The sequence below is a fragment of the Brachyhypopomus gauderio genome, chromosome 3 (assembly GCF_052324685.1).
Source record: "Brachyhypopomus gauderio isolate BG-103 chromosome 3, BGAUD_0.2, whole genome shotgun sequence".
Lineage (NCBI taxonomy): Eukaryota > Metazoa > Chordata > Actinopteri > Gymnotiformes > Hypopomidae > Brachyhypopomus > Brachyhypopomus gauderio.
This window is the reverse complement of record NC_135213.1, coordinates 41,435,653-41,453,587: the sequence shown is the minus strand read 5'-3', so window position 1 is coordinate 41,453,587 and position 17,935 is coordinate 41,435,653. Positions and strand designations below refer to the sequence as shown.

Sequence of the window (17,935 nt, the reverse complement as noted above, 5' to 3'; positions counted from 1 at the left end):
GTGGGCCCTAAGGCCGCAAGACAGAAAATTCCTAATTTAATGCTTAATCTTGCAGACTGTCCCATTACACCTGGCACAGTAGCCAAAAACCTAGGCGTCATACTCGACTCCGACCTATCATTTGATAAATATATAGATAATACTACTAGGATAGCTTTTCTACATCTCCGCAACATTGCCAAATTAAGAAATGCATTATCACAGGATGATGCAGAAAAATTGGTGCACGCCTTTGTTAGCTCTAGACTAGACTACTGCAATTCACTACTGTCAGGATGTTCAAATAAGAATCTAAATAAACTTCAAGTAGTTCAAAATGCCGCAGCTAGGGTTCTGACCAGAACTAGAAAATTTCAGCATATTAGACCAGTCCTATCAGCCCTGCATTGGCTCCCAGTTAAATTTCGTATTGATTTTAAAATTCTATTATTAGCATACAAAGCACTACACGGGCTTGCTCCTGAATACCTCCAGGAACTTATTTCCTACTATGAACCCCCACGTCAACTAAGATCACAGGGTGCTGGTCTGTTATTAGTTCCACAAATTAACAAGGTAACAGCAGGGGGAAGAGCCTTTTCTTATAAGGCCCCCCAGCTTTGGAATAATCTTCCTAAATGTGTCCGGGACTCTGACACAGTCACAATCTTTAAATCTAGGTTGAAAACCCACTTATTTAGTCTAGCGTTTGATAATTAATATCCCCCTTAGATAAAGGTACAGATCCAGGGGTTCATAGACGAAGGGTTTTATGGTAGACTGGGGTGCTGGTGCTGTCATCCTGTCACTGCTCGTGGTCACTCAAGTTTGTTGACAGTGCAGTGGACGGATGCCATTGTCTCAGAATGCCCCCAAGCCTATGTTACCTTCTGGTTCTGCCTTTTTTTAGCTAGGCTGTAATAATTTAACTTAGTGCCGGAGTTGCTGCCACACTCCAGAAATGTTTATAATTTTACCTGTCCCGTATATGTCCTCATACAGAGCTAATTTTCCCTGTTTCATTTCTCCACATGGCTGCCCGCCTGCTTGAGGAATAATGAGATGAGGAGAGACAAGCGATCCATCCTGGCCGGCCACCTCCTGCCTAACCGGATGCCTACACCATGATGGACATTATTACATCTTTTTCGGTCTAAATGGACATTATTGCATCTTTTACATTCTGTCTACATTCTGTCTATATTGTTGTTGTTGTCATGGTGACCGGTGTCGGCCAGAGGAGGATGGGTTCCCCCCCTGAGTCTTGGTTCCTCTCAAGGTTTCTTCCTCATGCAAAAAACTAGGGAGTTTTTCCTTGCCACTGTCGCCTTTGGCTTGCTCACTGGGGGCTAGGACTCGGCACTTGTAAAGCTGCTTTGCGACAACAACTGTTGTAAAAAGCGCTATATAAATAAAATTTGATTGATTGATATGGAAGACTGTAATACAAGATTTGAGGAAGTTAGAGGGGTAGTTCAGTCTAACCTATGGTCTAGATATGGGGAAGATGAGTTAGAAACTGCAATCCATGAAGCAGAGGCAGCCTGTGAAGGAGTTCATACTATTCCGGTTTCTGCTGTGAACAAAGACGGTAATGAGCTACAGTTGGATGGTGTGAAGACACTTGTCCAACATGTGTTTGTAAGCCTCAAGCCTTGGGAGATATGGATTCCTGTAGTCCTGTAGGCGAGTCTGGATGGTAGAGTGAAGGGTCTGAGGAAACTCAAAAATCTATTAGAAGAGAGAATTCCTGACGGAACAAAGGATTGCAGACAAGGAGAGGAGAGGAAGAGTTCCTGAGGTGCCCACACAAGATCTGCAGGCTCAGCCAGTTCCACAGGTCACTTCATAGCCAATACTGAAAATTTAACCCACCAGTTTACCCAAGTTTCATGGAATTAAGAGAGACTTCCATTGATGGATAAAGGACTCTGTCAGTTTACAAAGGCAGGGGGAGCTGACTGGCTCGGTGGAAGCAAAGAAGATCCAACTCTTGGACAGTATTGATGAGAAAATAAGTAGAGACCTCCGGTTGTTTACTTATATTACTGCTGAGGACATGTTCAGAGTGCTTGAGAACAGATACGAAAATAAATCCACGCTTATGTCGATGATACTTCCCACAATGACCTGGAAAAGTTAGATGAAAACATAAATAGGGTTGAGGAGATTCTGAAGGCAGGTGGGTTCTTCCTCAAGCCTTGGGTTCGGTCAGGCCAAAGTGGGAAGGAAGCAGGACCGTGTGCCAGGAAAGCCAGGGGCATCGACAGACTTCAGTCACACCCTCCTGTGACAAGACCTATTGGGTCATATAGGTTAGCTACTTGACTTAATAATAGTATAATAGAATAATAGAATAATAGTCTCCTTGTCAGTGAATCAGAAGTTTTTTCTCTCACCTCTTGTTCATGAAGATTTTGACCCAATTTAATTTTATTTGAAATATATATATATATATATAGGAAATATATATTCCTTTTTGAGAAGTTGATTGAAGTCATTAAGTGCAGTTTGTCACTTTCAACAAGGTAGCCTTGTAGTTTCTTAACAGGTTAATTGCATCAGATTGCAGTTTTCAGAGCAGTAGTAACTACTGATATTGGTTCAGTCCATTACAGATTGACACTGTAGTTCATTATTGGTGCTTTTGTTAATCTTAGATTTCAGATTAGATGGATGTCAGTAGGTGTCCCCTAGATGTCTCCTCTGTTAGGGCTAGTGATCAGATTGAAATGGGTACAAAAAGTGGTGAGGGACTTCAGTCTCACCCCTGGGTCTGGTGCTACTTACAAAAATCCCAGTGAAAGTGATGGAGAGAGACAAACAACCCAAGATATTCATAGAAACGTCACTGACCGGCTTGTCTGGGGCTGATCACTGCTGTTGAGTCCTGTCATTGTGTACGTTTATTTGTACAGCCTGCAGTGTTAACGTGTCTTTGATACTGCTATGGTTTGTGTTTTTGTGTTCGGTATGTCTTCACGTGTCGCATATATTTCATGTACAGACTCTCTTACAGAATTTACAAATGCCTCTTTATATGCCCTTTATTAAATTCATCAGGGTGGGAAAATGTTGACTGTTTCTCTAATTCTCTACTGATCAACAGGGCTACTAACTTACAGTCAAGATCTCCAATTCAGCATTACAAACAAGCCTCTCCTGGTATCTGCATATACCACTACAAACTATCATTCCTACCACTCCTGCTGTGCATCGCAGTGTTGGTTCAACAGCTGATGACGACCTGGAAGGAATGACCTGTCCAGATGAAAGCATGCACAAGAGCAGACCTGCTGTCAGCATCTACCTGTCTTGGGTCCTGGGAGTGATCTGCCTCTCTTTCTCTACCAGGATCAGCAGGTGTCTTGATCCCTGCTGTTACGGGTCTTACTGTAAATCCCTGCAGTTGATTCTGATCTTAAATGGTTTAAGTGGTTTTCTGGCCGACACACCAAGTTGAACACAGTGTAAAAGACAAACCCCACATTGGATAGAAGTCTCCCACAGGGGGGGTGTTTTGGGGTCAAAGGTAAGTCCACAGGTAGCTCATTAACTAAATGCAGCAGGTTTCGCTGTAGGATACGTGACAGTCATGAGGCATTTTCATGTGCTGCTCTGTATACAGTATTCAGTCTGTGACCTGCTGACCCAATATTATCCCTCATTCACTTCCTATTGTTCTGGACTCTTTCCACTTTATTAACTTTGGTTAGCACACTGATGCAGAATGATCTTCTAACCCTTTGGAAGTTAAACATCTTTATTTATAAATGTTCAACCTGTTTTTGGCCTGGCAGTATAGTCTATTTTAAAGTTTTACTTGTCTACAGAACATGTCACTTCCTGTACATATATTTTAAATGTCCTACTATCCAGCCAATTGTGAAGTAAATAAATTTACACTACCATTCAAAAGTTTGGGGTCACTTAGAAATATTCTTATTTTTGAAAGAAAAGCAGTTTTTTTTCAATTTAGCTAACATTAAATGCATCAAAAATACAGTTTATACATCATTAATGTGGTAAATGACTATTCTAGCTGTAAACGTCTGTTTTTTAATGCAATATCTACATAGATGTATGGAGACCCATTTCCTCAACAACTTTCGTTCGACGCCACCACAAACCCCCTCCCGGTAGCCCTCCGCAATAACTGGTATCCAAGAAGTAGCTCCCAGTTCCAAAAAGGTTGGAGACCCCTGCTCAGAGCACAGACAGGCTCTAACCAGAGTAGAAGGAGAAGTGGAAGGCCCCACTGCACAACTGAGCAAGAAGACAAGTACATTAGAGTCTCAAGTTTGAGAAATCGACGCCTCACAGGTCCTCAACTGGCAGCTTCATTAAATAGTATCCGCAAAACGCCAGTGTCAACGTCTACAGTGGAGAGGCGACTCCGGGATGCTGGCCTTCAGGGCAGAGTGGCAAAGAAAAAGCCTTATCTGGCTAATAAAAGAAACGGAGTGTCTATTTGCACCCGGGTACAACTAGCATTTGCCACACAGCGAGGCTATTTTCACCCCTTAACTAAAAAAAAGAGGAAGCGAACCCATCTGCGCATGTCTACCAATGAATGCGCGAAAAGGCGCAAATTCAAAGGAACCGAAACGGAGACAGTAGGAAACGGTAAGCAGAATTTGGATAGTTATGTATAAAGGTCCATCACTCAATTTAACTCTACATTTTAAGATATATATTTAAGAAATAGTGTGAGAATTATTATCCAACGAACAATGATATATTTTTGAGCTAATAGGAGCATAATAGTGGCAAACGTAAAGTGTTACTGGGTGGGGGGTGTAAAATGGACACAGCGAGAAAAAAAAGACAGATTTCAAGTGTGCAGAAACAGTCTAATTTATTTTTTGCCGGGACCGAATATTAAAAAGAAGGAAAACCGGGACAAACCAGGACAGGTGGCAACACTAACTGGCGCTACAGAGCTTGGAGGCGGACACAGGCAGGGGTCATAACGGGCGAGCCATCCAGGTTTGACAAATAAACAGGCATGACAATACTAAGAATTAAACTAAGACACCGAACGAACACTTTAAACCAAACACGGGGTAAACGCATACAAACTAGAGGCTACAGAAAACACAAGACGACTGAGCAACAAAACGAGTAGAACTCAGAGACCAGGAAGCGTAGAACACTGAACAAAGAGCATGAATAACAAGAGCACAACACGACCAAAGAGCATGAATAACAAGAGCACAAACTAACCAAATAGAACAAAATAACCGATAACCGATATGTGAAACACTGGGACTATAAATACACAGAACTAAACTAGACACACAGGTGAAGACACTGATAACACGGGCGTGTCAGACGAGGGGAAACCATGGAGACAGACACGCAGGGAACAGCACAGACACGAGGACAGGAACCCGAAGTGACAGAGAGGGGGGCGTAGCCCTACGTGACAGTCGCATTGCTATCTTACAAAAACAATTTTGTCCAGTCTATTTTTTGAGTTTTGTGTAAAATTATATAATTTTGTCTTTTTGTTCTCTATTTTTGTGTTGTTTCAGTACACACAAAGGACATGAATGTGTATAACAAAAGATGTACAGTTCTTTTTAAGGTTTTTGCATGTCAGAGTCAATATGCCAGACTTATAATGTAATGACTATTTTATATAAGCTAATATTTGTGTTTTCTCCCAAGAAGGAAAAAAAGCTAAAGAACATTTGTGAAGGATACTCCTTCGATAGTTGTGAGGAATTCCAGAGAGCACTGAGATTATGGAGTGAAGAGGGCTACCATCCAATGCACAAAATTAAAATTTATTTAAACATGATGTAAATAATAAAAACCCCAATTTATTTCTTTAAAAAATGTACAAACCAATGAATTAAAAAGTCAAATCTGTCTTCTGCATTCTGTGAAATTAAATAAAATTAAAGAGGCTGATAATGTACTGGCAGGAAGAATATTTGTATACATCATACTCTAACGCTGGCGACTGGGTGAAGGACGAGACACAGAATCCTGTTCGCTACAGACGTTACTTTATTCGTCTTTACACATATAGCGCAGACAGTGCACGTTTAACACTCAGACATATAGAGACACGTAGACTCAAACAACGACGAGCACAAGACACTGACAAACTACATAAACCACACGTGATGACGAGACGAGCCACAGGTGAGACGAATTATCACAGGACGCAACCGCACCCACGGAGATCCACTGACGCAGACGACGTAAACACACGCCCAAAGAGAGGGGTCGGGGACCGTAACGTGACACATACAATGTGGTGTACATATCAGGGTGCTACAGACAGATATTAACTTGTGTTACATTTTGTTTTAACATTATTTATCACTGGCAGTGTATATTACATGTAGTATTTAGCATGTGATTACTGCCATTAGCGGTAAGCGACTTAGGATAATTAAATTGCTATTTAAATTCTAAGCATGGTAAAGAAAAAGACTCACAAGTGAAAAACAAAATTCAAACTGAGGTCCACCCCATAACCCCAAATAAAAGTATCTTCACTTCTTGTAAAATAATTTGTAAGTAAAATGGAACACAAAAGAATAGTACTAATCTTTGATAAATCAAAATGTTGGGTGCAAATAGTACACACTGCTACGTATAGCCGGGTGCAAATAGCACACACTGCTGCATATACCCGGGTGCAAATAGCACACACTGCTATGTACACCAGGGTGCAAATAGCACACACTGCTGCATATACTCGGGTGCAAATAACACATACTGCTGCATATACCCGGGTGCAAATAGCATCTGCCTAAAAGGCAAAGATTAATATGGGCAAAAGAACACAGACATTGGACAGAGGAAGATTGGAAAACCCTGGTGCTGGCCTACAAAGCAAAGAATGGTCCAGCTCCTCCTTACTTGATGGCCATGGTAAAACCCAGATGCATACCTAGAGCCCTCCGCGCCTCAAGTATGTCTCGTCTTGACCCTCCATCATCCAGGACACATGGGAGACAAGCATCCAGACTTTTCTCTGTCCTGGCTCCAAGGTGGTGGAATGAACTTCCCTTGTGTGTCCGAACATCGGAGTCACTTGCTGTCTTCAGACACCGACTGAAGACCCACCTCTTTCAAGTGCACTTTGCATAATTATGCTTTGTCTATTGTACTTTATCGTCTCTTAATTCAGGTATTGTGCATAATTGGGTTATAGGAATTGTTTACTGTCTTTTTCCTCAGGGGATGTGTATATTCAGGTATAATTGTTGGGTATCATTTGACTTTCGTCTAGTGGTTTTTCCAGCTTAGAGTACCTTGTGTTCAGGACTATCTATTCTACCTTGGAGATTCCAAGCAACTACATAGCACTTTTGTAAGTCGCTCTGGATAAGAGCGTCTGCTAAATGCCATAAATGTAAATGTAAATAAATGAAAAAAGTGTTATGAACAGATGAATCAAAGTTTGAGGTGTTTGGATCACACAGACGAACATTTGTGAGACGCAGAACAACTGAAAAGATGCTGGATGAGTGCCTGACACCATCTGTCAAACATGGTGGACGTAATGTGATGGTCTGGGGTTGCTTTGGTGCTGGTAAAGTGGGAGATTTGAACAAGGTAAAAGGGATTTTGAATAAGGAGGGCTATCACTCCATTTTGCAACACCATGCCATACCCTGTGGACAGGACAAAGACCCAAAGCACACCTCCAAATTATGCACAAACTATTTAGAGAAGAAGCAGGCAGCTGGTGTTTTATCGTTAATGGAGTGGCCAGCGCAGTCACCAGATCTCAACCCCATTGAGCTGTTGTGGGAGCAGCTTGACCGTATGGTACAAAAAAAGTATGGTACAACCCAATCAAACTTGTGGGAGCGGCTTCCGGAAGCATGGGGTGAAATTTCTCCAGATTACCTCAGCAAATTAACAGCTAAAATGCCAAAGGTCTGCAATGCTGTAATTGCTGCTAAGGGAGCATTCTTTGACGAAAGCAAAGTTTAAAGAAGAAAATTATTTAAAAAAAACATTATTTCTACCTTGTCAATATCTGGACTATATTTCTATTCATTTTGCAACTCATTTGATAAATAAAAGTATGAGATTTCAGGGAAAACACAAAATTGTCTAGGTGACCCCAAAATTTTGAACGGTAGTGTAGACCCTACTGTGCTTAAAAACATCACACATGAATATTCATTCATATTTTGTCCTCAAACAATTCTGATTTTTGTCAAATTCTGAAACAAAGTGTACATGTGAATGAAGGAAGTGTCCACTGCCCGTGTTTTATGTGTCACTGGGCGCCGGCCCCTCCCACATAGAGGCAGGTCTTCACACACACACTCCCTCACTGTCAGTCCCCCACTTATACACTTATTGTGTATTCCCCTCACTATTAAGAACACAGGTCCCCATCGTCTGAGCTCCACATTGCCAAACAGACACATTCTTCCCTGAACAGGCCGAGACCATCAGTGTTGCGCTACGTTTCGTCTTCGCGTGACTCTCTCACTCATACACTGGCTGACATTTTGGGGGGCAAGTGCTCGGGGGGGGGATTTGAAGGGCACTTTTTAGCTCAAATAAAAAAAAAACTACAAGCACATGTTGAATGAAATTTGACTTTTATTTGTAACATTCTCTAAACGTGAGTTTTCAATGGACAAAAGTCACACAGCCAACTGATATAATTCATATCCAATATTAATTATATACAGTCATGTCCTTCAGTTAACTTCTGTTTACCCTCCACTGTCTGCAGGCCTTGTTGCATATATTTTACAATTTAAATCAATATAGGCCTACAATTAAGACAGTAAAAAGACCAAAAAGTAGGAGAAGGAGTTATAGGCTACTGAGTGTTGTCATTACATGAATGCAGATGGGCATTTTTCACAGGTAATGGGGAACTTCCCGTTTCTTCTTTCACAAATGAATGTGTTAATTTATGTTGCCTAACAAAACCTATACAACAGTATGTTCAGCTTAGCACATAGATTTTCAAACTCTACCTTAATTATTTGTGTGTGGTCGTCCTCACGTTATCTATCATTGATTTGGGCTAGAGCGACTAGTTTATCAGGTGACCAGTCGTCTAAAAATGCTTAGTAGTTTGGTGCTGTATGAGACATTTTACTGCACAAGAAAATGATTGCCTTAGAGGGCAAACGGTACGATTTTACTTGATGTGTATGTAACCTGGCTGGTGGGGCACGGGAGAAGTCTATCTATGACCGTGTGTGCTGTGCTGAAAACGCTTCCATCCACTCGCTGAACTAAACTGCGCATCTGGTGTTAAAGGAAGAGAGAGGTCGGGCGTGTGCGAGGTGGTGGCTCATTTCAGGGCATTGTTTTTAATCGCTCAGGTTTTCAAAAGATCATTTCAAACCGACCTCAGTAAAATGATAAAAATAAATAAATAAAAACCCGAAGTTTCAAAAGGGCACTTTTGTTGATAAAGGGCAGAGTTGGTGCTGCTCAACAGCCATTTACTTTCATTTATCTCCAGTCACATTACACTTCAACTTCAGTTGGCCATATTGTACAAGTTCAGTGAATATCAAATATTAAAGAAAACATAATTATAGTTATAGTATTTAATTAGACGCGTATATGTGTAGGAACACTGACAAATGACACCTCTTTATCTACCAATTCTGAACAAAGCTGAGGACGCAGTTCCACGTTAACATCCATTTCTTCAAATTATCCATTTGACCTTAAATCTTGTTTTTCCTTTTTTTGTTTTTTCCTCTTTTTGTTGACTGAAAATGAGATCAAAACACTTTATGACAAACCTTTTCTGACCAGTGAAATTACAAGATCAGGGTCACATTCAGAGAGATTAAATACAAGATCAATGTCATGTTCAGAGAGATTAAAGACAAATAAAAAGCTTACAGGGTGGCAAAACAAAAAGAGTATTCATGTGCTGACTGGCAGCTGATAAGAACGTTATTATATTATTTCATTCATACAGCACATGTTCTCAGCAACCTTTAAGATCTTCTGCTGGAGTTTTTTGCAGGGAAGTTTCAGCGCTCCTCCTGTCAGCAGGAAACCTGCAGATGCACACGCAATGTAGAAAGACTGGCCCAGGAACTTTAACCCTGACCCTGGCACAGGAAACTTGATTGAGGCCACAACTGTGTACACACACCAGCCCACAGGGACCAGCATCATTAGTGCAGCACAGATAAGTGTCACTGCAGCGGCCATCGCCACCGTGGTCTTGGTCTTCTCTACGCAGTTAATGCACTTGGAGCTCATAACAGCCAGTAAGACACCAGGCACTCCCAACACGATGGAGATCACGCAGAAGATGTGGGAGACCAGCAGGCCAGAGCTGAGGGGCAGTGTGGAGTCATAGAGTTCACACCCGGTCTGCTCACTGGTCCCCTCCACACAGCTCATCCAGAAGCCCTCCTGAGTTTTCTTATATGTTCTCTCACTGAAGAAGAGGACGGTTTCCATCCACATGGGCAGAGCACAGGATACAATTCCAGCAATCCATCCAAGAAATGCTGCTGTGACACTTGACTTCTGCAAACACAGAGCCAGTATTCTGTTCTTAAAGCAAGACACATCCACCCCAGTAATGAAGCACACAGTTATGATGCTGAAATAAACTCAGCACAGTGTCTCAGTGCTTCATCACTGTGAGGAGGTGGAGTCTTACACAGATGATCTCTCATGAGGAATGTTCAAAGTATAAAAACCTTGGTACTTCCCACATAAACAGAACTAGTTAATTAATGACCAAGACTAAAGGGCTTCTTTTTGAGAGAAAAAGCACTGGCCTGTGAAACAGCACTGACCCATAACTTCACATGATATTGCCACATCACACATTGATGAACATGAACTTGAAAAAAAACTTGTAGGAGCAGAGGTGTCAATTCCAGGTTCAGAAAGTAAAAGTCCTCACCAGGATTTTTTTGCTCAAGCTTGCTAGATTTTCTAATTAGTGCAATTCAGGTAAAATGAGTGCAATCAACACAATCCAGGAAGCCTGAGCAAAATCCTGGTGAGGACGTTTACTTTCTGAACCTGGAATTGACACCTCTGTGTGGGAGTCCACAACCTCCCCCTCCACTCTCTCCATCTGAAGTGAAGCTTTAGTCTGGACCTCCTTAAGTGGATGACCATCTCCATGGTCTTTGTGGTGTTGAGCTGCAGATGGTTCCTGTTACACCAGACAGTAAAGTCCCTCACAAGTCTCCTGTACTCCTCCTCTCCCTCATCCCTGATACACCCCATGTTGGCCGTGTCATCAGCCAACGTCTGGATGTGACACAGCTCTGAGTTGTAGCAGAAGTCTGTGGTGTACAGGGTGAAAAGGTGCCAGTTCCATCGTGCCCTGGGTGCTCCAGTGCGGCTGGTCACTGTGTCAGACGTGACGTCCTTCAGCCTCATGTACTGTGCCTTGCCTGTAATGTCTGTAAGGTAGCTGGAGATCCAGGTGAGCAGACAGGAGTTCACTCACATCCTGTTCAGTTTGTCCTGAACTATAAGGGGCTGGAAGGTGTTAAAGGCACTTGAGAAGTCAAAGAACATAATCCTCACTGTGCCATTACCCTTATCTAGCTGTGAATGGGCTCTGTGTAGTAGGTAAAGGATGGTGTTCTCTACCCCAACACCTGCCCGGTACACAAACTGCAGGCCATTCTGGGCATCTGGCACCTGGGGTCGGAGAAGAGCCGCTCCAGCGTCTTCATCAGATGTGAGGTGAGTGCCACTGGTTGGAAGTCATTCAGCTCACTGGGCCTGTTACTTTTGGGAACTGGAACTATACATGATGTCTTCCAGAGGGGTGGCACTCTTCCCAACTGCAGGCTGAGATCAAAGATGTGCTGGAGTGGTTCTCCCAGTTGCTACTGGGGAATGACTAGGTTCCCCTTGGATGTCTCTGTGGTGGTCAGGCAGCCCCTTTGGAGATGTTGGAGATGTTGCAGGTGTGTGACCTGGAGAGGTAGCAGGCACACCTGATGCCCCTGCGGAGGGAAGATCTCCTCCTCCTACCACAAGAATCTGGGGTGAACTGAAGCTTCAGTGGGTGCATCAAAGATGGGTGCTGTAATGGCATGCACCCCGCAAATTAACCAAGGCCCCCTCATCTTCCCCCACGCCAACTGCATCATGAGATGAAGAAAAACTATTTGTTTAGGACATGAAAAGACAGAAGAAATACTCCACCACCCCCTTTTCCCATCACCTGCACATACATACATACATTATGTTCTCATTATGTTCTGTATATGGCTGTTTATCCTTAAGCCAAAAAAGGACAGAGAACAATACTGGTGAATCAGGTGCAACTATCAAAAAAATGTCACAGGGTTCAGGTAGAACGGCCCAAAACTTGTGTTCAGGGCCCCAGGAAGGTGTGAAATGGCTCTGCCTACAGTGAAGGTATGTTGAGTATATATACAAAGTGTGATTTTAATCACAGATTAACACCTCATTCATTATCTATTAGGCAGTGTATTATGTGGCTGTATGTAATTGAGTATACCTAGACAGAAGACCTACTGGTAAGTTTGTTTACCACTAATACTGGTAGTATTCGGTACATTTAAATGGTAACATTTAGAGTCAGGGTTTCTAGCTCACTCCAGGTCATTGTAAGTACTCTGGTTCCTCTGATTGTGTAGTCCTACAGTTATTTCATTGTTGTGTTGTTTATTCCTGGTCTGTTGTCTGTTTTATTTGACCATGTTCCTTCATGTGGGTTTCTGTTCTGTGTCGGACTGCCTGTGATGACCCTGGACTGTTTATATGATTCTACGATTGTGGATTTGAATGGAATAAATCTCGCTCCTCTAAGCACTTGAGTCCATCTCAATATTACTCAAAAACTAGAGCAATAAAACGGTATCTTCGACAGGATATGAATCGTGATACTGAAGTCTCCTCCACTCACTCTGGCTTACCAATCCGTCACAACAGACATCTCACACTGCTGTCTGACAGTGCTGCAGGTACACAACCCTAACCCTAGTGCTACACAACCAGTGTTTACTCTCCTGCAGAGTGTGTCATTGTGCTGTATCACATCCTCCCCCTCAGCACCTGCAGTAGGTCCCAGCTGCAGCAGTGCAGTCTCTGTGCAGTCTGACTGAGGGAGGTTTTTGTACGGCTCTCCAACACTGTGTGAACAGGTCTGTACTACTGATATAATGGTAACTCTGACAGTAATAATCTCCTGCATCTTCAGTCTGGACTCCACTGATGGTCAGAGTGAAGTCAGATCCAGATCCACTACCACTGAAATGAGCTGGAGTTCCTGACTGTGATCTAGTAGCATAGTAGATCAGGAGTTTAGGAGCTTATTCAGGTTTCTGCAGGTACCAGGCTAGATAATGACCATTGCTGCTGTAATAATACACTGCAGGGTTGGTTCTACAGCTGATGGTGACTGTGTTTCCTGGAGCAGCAGATTTCACTGAATCCTGAGTCACTGTTACCTGACCTCTGGATCCTGGGGAAGATATGAGTACAAAACACAGAATATTTAACATTTACCTGTACAGATACTTTTATTTACCAACACTAACACTGTGAATAGAGTATTTTAATAAGAGTAGTAGACCTGTGTGACATGGACAGGACACCACAGAGGTACAGCAGTGTGTTACCTTGAGTCCAGAGGACCAGTGTGCAGATGAAGATGGGGATCAGAGTCATGGTTGCTGTGGGTGAAGTTGCTGGTGCAGGCAGCTCTCAGTCATGAAGTGTTAAACTCACAGGACTATAAACACTCCCAGATCACTGAAGCATGTGCTGCCCATGCAAAGTGTCCTCTCCCCTCCCACCCAGCACTACACTACTGAACACTACACTACTGAACACTACTCTACTGAACACTACACTACTGAACACTACACTACTGAACACTACAGCTGGAAGTGCTCTCTCTATGAGGAAAGGTCTTCTTAACTGACATGATAATACAAGACAAACTGCATCATGAGTAGTTATGTTTTAGTTTGCAGAGAGATGGAAAAGATATTATACATTTAAATCCTAATTGTCATTATGCATTAACTTTATTACTAACTCTTTGAAATAAATTTCAAAATTATTTTGAATATATGGAACTTCAGTGGAAATTCCTCAAGACAAGTTAAAATGGGGCTCAGTAGTGTGTGTGGCCACATGAGGCCTAGCATTGTCATGCATCAGAAGGAACCCAGTGCCCACTGCACCAGCAAATGGTCTCATAATGGGTCTGAGGATCTCATCCTGGTACCTAATGTGGCAGTCAGCGTACTTGTGGCTAGCACATGGAGGTCTGTGTGGCCCTCCAAAGAAATGCCTCCCATCACATCTTGGTTTGTTTATGTTGCGTCATTTTATGTTAGACATTTGAGCCATCTAAAACTAAAACTACATGTGGATATTCATGTGGCTGATTGGAGATCAGTGGTTTGGCTGAGTTCAGGAGTGTGTCTATGATGAGTGTCACCTGGGCCTCATTGGCTCTGTTCTGGGTGCTGTCCAGGGTCCTGAACCACCTTGAGTTCCTTGTTGCTGAAACAGAGGAGATGCAGCTGTATGAAGAGATTAAAAGCTCAGTGGATGCTGGAAGGTCTCAGTGTAGAGAAACCAGACAGATTGATATTGATATTGTTTGTGGACATGGACATGGATGTTTAAACATTCACATATACTTTGAACATAAATTGAGTATTTTCTGTTCATGATCATTTTACTGACACAGTTCTTAATACATTTACTTTTTTACATCAGTGTAGTCTTGTCTCTTTGAAATCAGTGTAGTCTTGTCTCATTAAGATAATTGAACCCAGCAAAACTGATGGACATAGCCGCACAACCCAAGATGTTCATAGAACCATCATTGACCAGCAGTGTGGAGTGGAGAGACAGGAATGTAGATACCAGCAGTGTGGAGTGGAGAGACAGGAATGCAGTGTAGTCTTGTCTCAAGGTTGTCTCACATTGTTCAAGGCTTATTCATTTATTAATGTTTTTAAGTGTCACACACAAAACAGCTCATGATTGGTTTCAAATATGTTTGTATTGAAGAGCTATACAAACAAAAATAAATAAACATTTTGCCACATTAATTTGTTATATCAGGAACTCACAGTCAATCATTTAGGATTCAAACGAGGGATAACTTAGTATGCGTATTGTTTACTTATTTTGTAAGCTTATTTTTCATTTAAATATTTTTGACATTTTAATTAACATGTTTATATAAATGAAATAAGTATATAAAGAATATTTGATGTAACGAAAGGTAAATAAAGCATCAAAAATATATATTTTATATAGTTAATATTTTCCTGTCTATTTAAAAGATACAGTAGCAGCTTGTCGCTGTTGTGAAATGGAAGCTTTCTAAAGCGCAGAGAGATCAACTTCTTAACAGCAGGAGGTTTTTGTACGAACACTGAACGAGTTTGTATCACTGTGGTACACTTTTGGTGGCGGAACGAAACTCTCAGTTGGGCGTAAGTAACTTTCACTATTTATCCAAAAGTTGCATTCCAAATGTATTTTCTGAAATCACAATCGATGTGTTTAATGTCTGATAATTATGCAGGGTTATAGACGGTCGTTGATGTTGCATTTTTGCGGTTAACGTGGCGACAGCTATTGCAACGTAATTTCTCTAATAATGGAAGATATGTGGGTTTAATATTGTATTATACAAAAATCTGAAAAAGCTTCTGTGTCGGTGCTAAGACATTAATTTCAAAGCTACATATCGCGGTAAATAGTGGAGAGGGCGGCATATTTAGAGCAAGAGGTTTTTGTACGGACAGTAAATGAGATTGTATCACTGTGGTGGACTTTCGGTGGCGGCACTAAACTATCAGTTGGACGTAAGTAGACTTTCACATTTCCTTCACATTTACACATTAGGTAGCATCGCGTCAGTATGCACGATGGTTTTGTAACCTTTTATAAACGTATTCTTTAATAGATTTTGTGACTTTTATCTTACTGTTGCCGTCATGTGTTTCATTTATTGTTTGTCAAGTGTCGCTCATTAGTAAAAATATACATGTTTCATCAGTGTCTCTCAATAAATCTTCATCTGTCTGCTGGGTTAATTTTTAAAGCAGTAATATCGTTAGATGTCTGTAGTTTATCGGCATAAAACAAGCTTAACATTCACTCCTTATTCAAAGTAAATTTGTTTCTGTCTTGACTTTTCTGTCTTTATTTATCTTATTTCTAATATATCATTTAATAACTTGTAAGTACAGGATCATAAATAAAAACGCCCCGTTTGGATTCATGCACTAATGAAGCTGAACTAGTGCGCTGTAAAGAGTTTGTACGGCAGTGTGTTTACAGCAGGTTTATGTGCGGAGCTCAGTCGAAGTTATTAGATGACACTGGAGAATTGAACTTTGTATTCGGAGTAAATACACAATTTTTATAACATCGCACAAGTATACATTACGGATTTTAAAATAATGTATGTAATTATAATTTAAATGTTTTCAATATATAAAGGTGAAGATTTTCTAGAGCTCATAGTGTAAATCGTTTTATCGGTTTTTAGTAGTTTTTAGTTGTTTCATCAATATCCCTCTACAAGCCTTTATTCTGACTAATGTGTTTATTCTCATAAGTGTCATCGATTCACTTGAGCCGTAATACTCACATACTGAACATACTGAATTATAAATATTTACATTTTAATTTAAGTTATAAATGATGTGCAGCTCTAAATTATATTGATTTGAACGTTTCATGCATTAAATATCCATGGTTTGATTGTCCAGACCAAATAGGTTGTTTGGATGAAACATTTCTGACTTCAGTTCCACTCTGACCAAAGAACCAAAATGAGGAAGTGAAACACACAACTGATTTTACTGATAACGGTTCCTGTATCTGAGCAGTAGACTGTGTTGTGTCTCCTAGGTGACGCCCCGCCCACCCTGACGGTCCTGCCCCCCTCCAGTGCGCAGCTGCAGCAGGAGAAGGTCACACTGGTGTGTCTGGCCAACAGGGGCTTCCCCTCAGACTGGAAGCTGAACTGGAAGGTGGGTGGTAACAGCTGGAGCTCGGGGGTGAGCCAGAGCCCCGTTCTTCTGCAGAAGGACGGCTTCTACAGCTGGAGCAGCACCCTGACCCTCCAGAAGGACGAGTGGCTACAGAAGACAGTGACCTGTGAGGCCACCAAGGACTCCCAGTCTCCTGTCACACAGACACTGAGCAGAGAGGAGTGTCCTGAGGAGTGAACTCACACATGTGTACTGGAGTGAACTCTCACTCTGGAATGTGCTGTGCTGTCTGTCTGTTACTTAAATATTGCTCTGTTAATTGATCAAAATGAAATAAAAACATTGAATAAACAGTATAGACTCTTAAAGGTTTTTCTCCAACATTACACAGTAAAAGCCTTTAAAGTCCTAAATGTTGACACTTTATCACGGTAAATGTGTAATGAGCTGTATGAATAAACTTTGATAATGTCATTTTATTACTCACGGTAAAGAGAGTTTAGCAGACAGGAAATACGATGATTCAGCACATTTCAGTCAGTAGAAACAGCAACAAGAGGAAGTCAGTGTGTGTTTGGAACTTCATGGACTGGAGGATGAACCATTTATCATTCTCTCCATAAACCATAACATTATTATTTTTAGTAAGTCTGTGCCCCATCATGTTATAATTCAACTCATCATACTGTACATTAATCTTAGTACAAGCTGGGCCGTTTCCATAAAATACTGTCCTGAGTCAATAATAATAATAATAATTTTGGTTTATATAGCACCTTTCAGAATACCCAAGGAATTATGGGGTCAGGTAGGAGTTACTACACAATAACCTTGTGTAAGTACAAATGTGTAATGAAAAATACTTTTTTGCTGAAAAAGCCAGTCAGCATTCCAGATACCAGAAGCATAATAGAATCCCTTGTAAATAATACAAACATTAATGTCCCTATTTAAAATATAGTTTCAAGCGAAGTGTAATGAAGGTACTAAAACAGAACTGC

The 17,935-nt window shown here is 41.4% G+C and overlaps 1 pseudogene across 1 annotated transcript; it reads left to right on the top strand.

Moving 5' to 3' along the window:
- The first annotated feature begins 14,399 nt into the window (after positions 1–14,399).
- On the top strand, positions 14,400–17,288 carry LOC143509658 (immunoglobulin kappa constant pseudogene; annotated as a pseudogene). The gene is made up of 3 exons (XR_013129717.1): positions 14,400–14,541; positions 15,738–15,797; positions 16,852–17,288. The product of XR_013129717.1 is annotated as an immunoglobulin kappa constant pseudogene (transcript).
- The last annotated feature ends 647 nt before the right edge of the window (positions 17,289–17,935 follow it).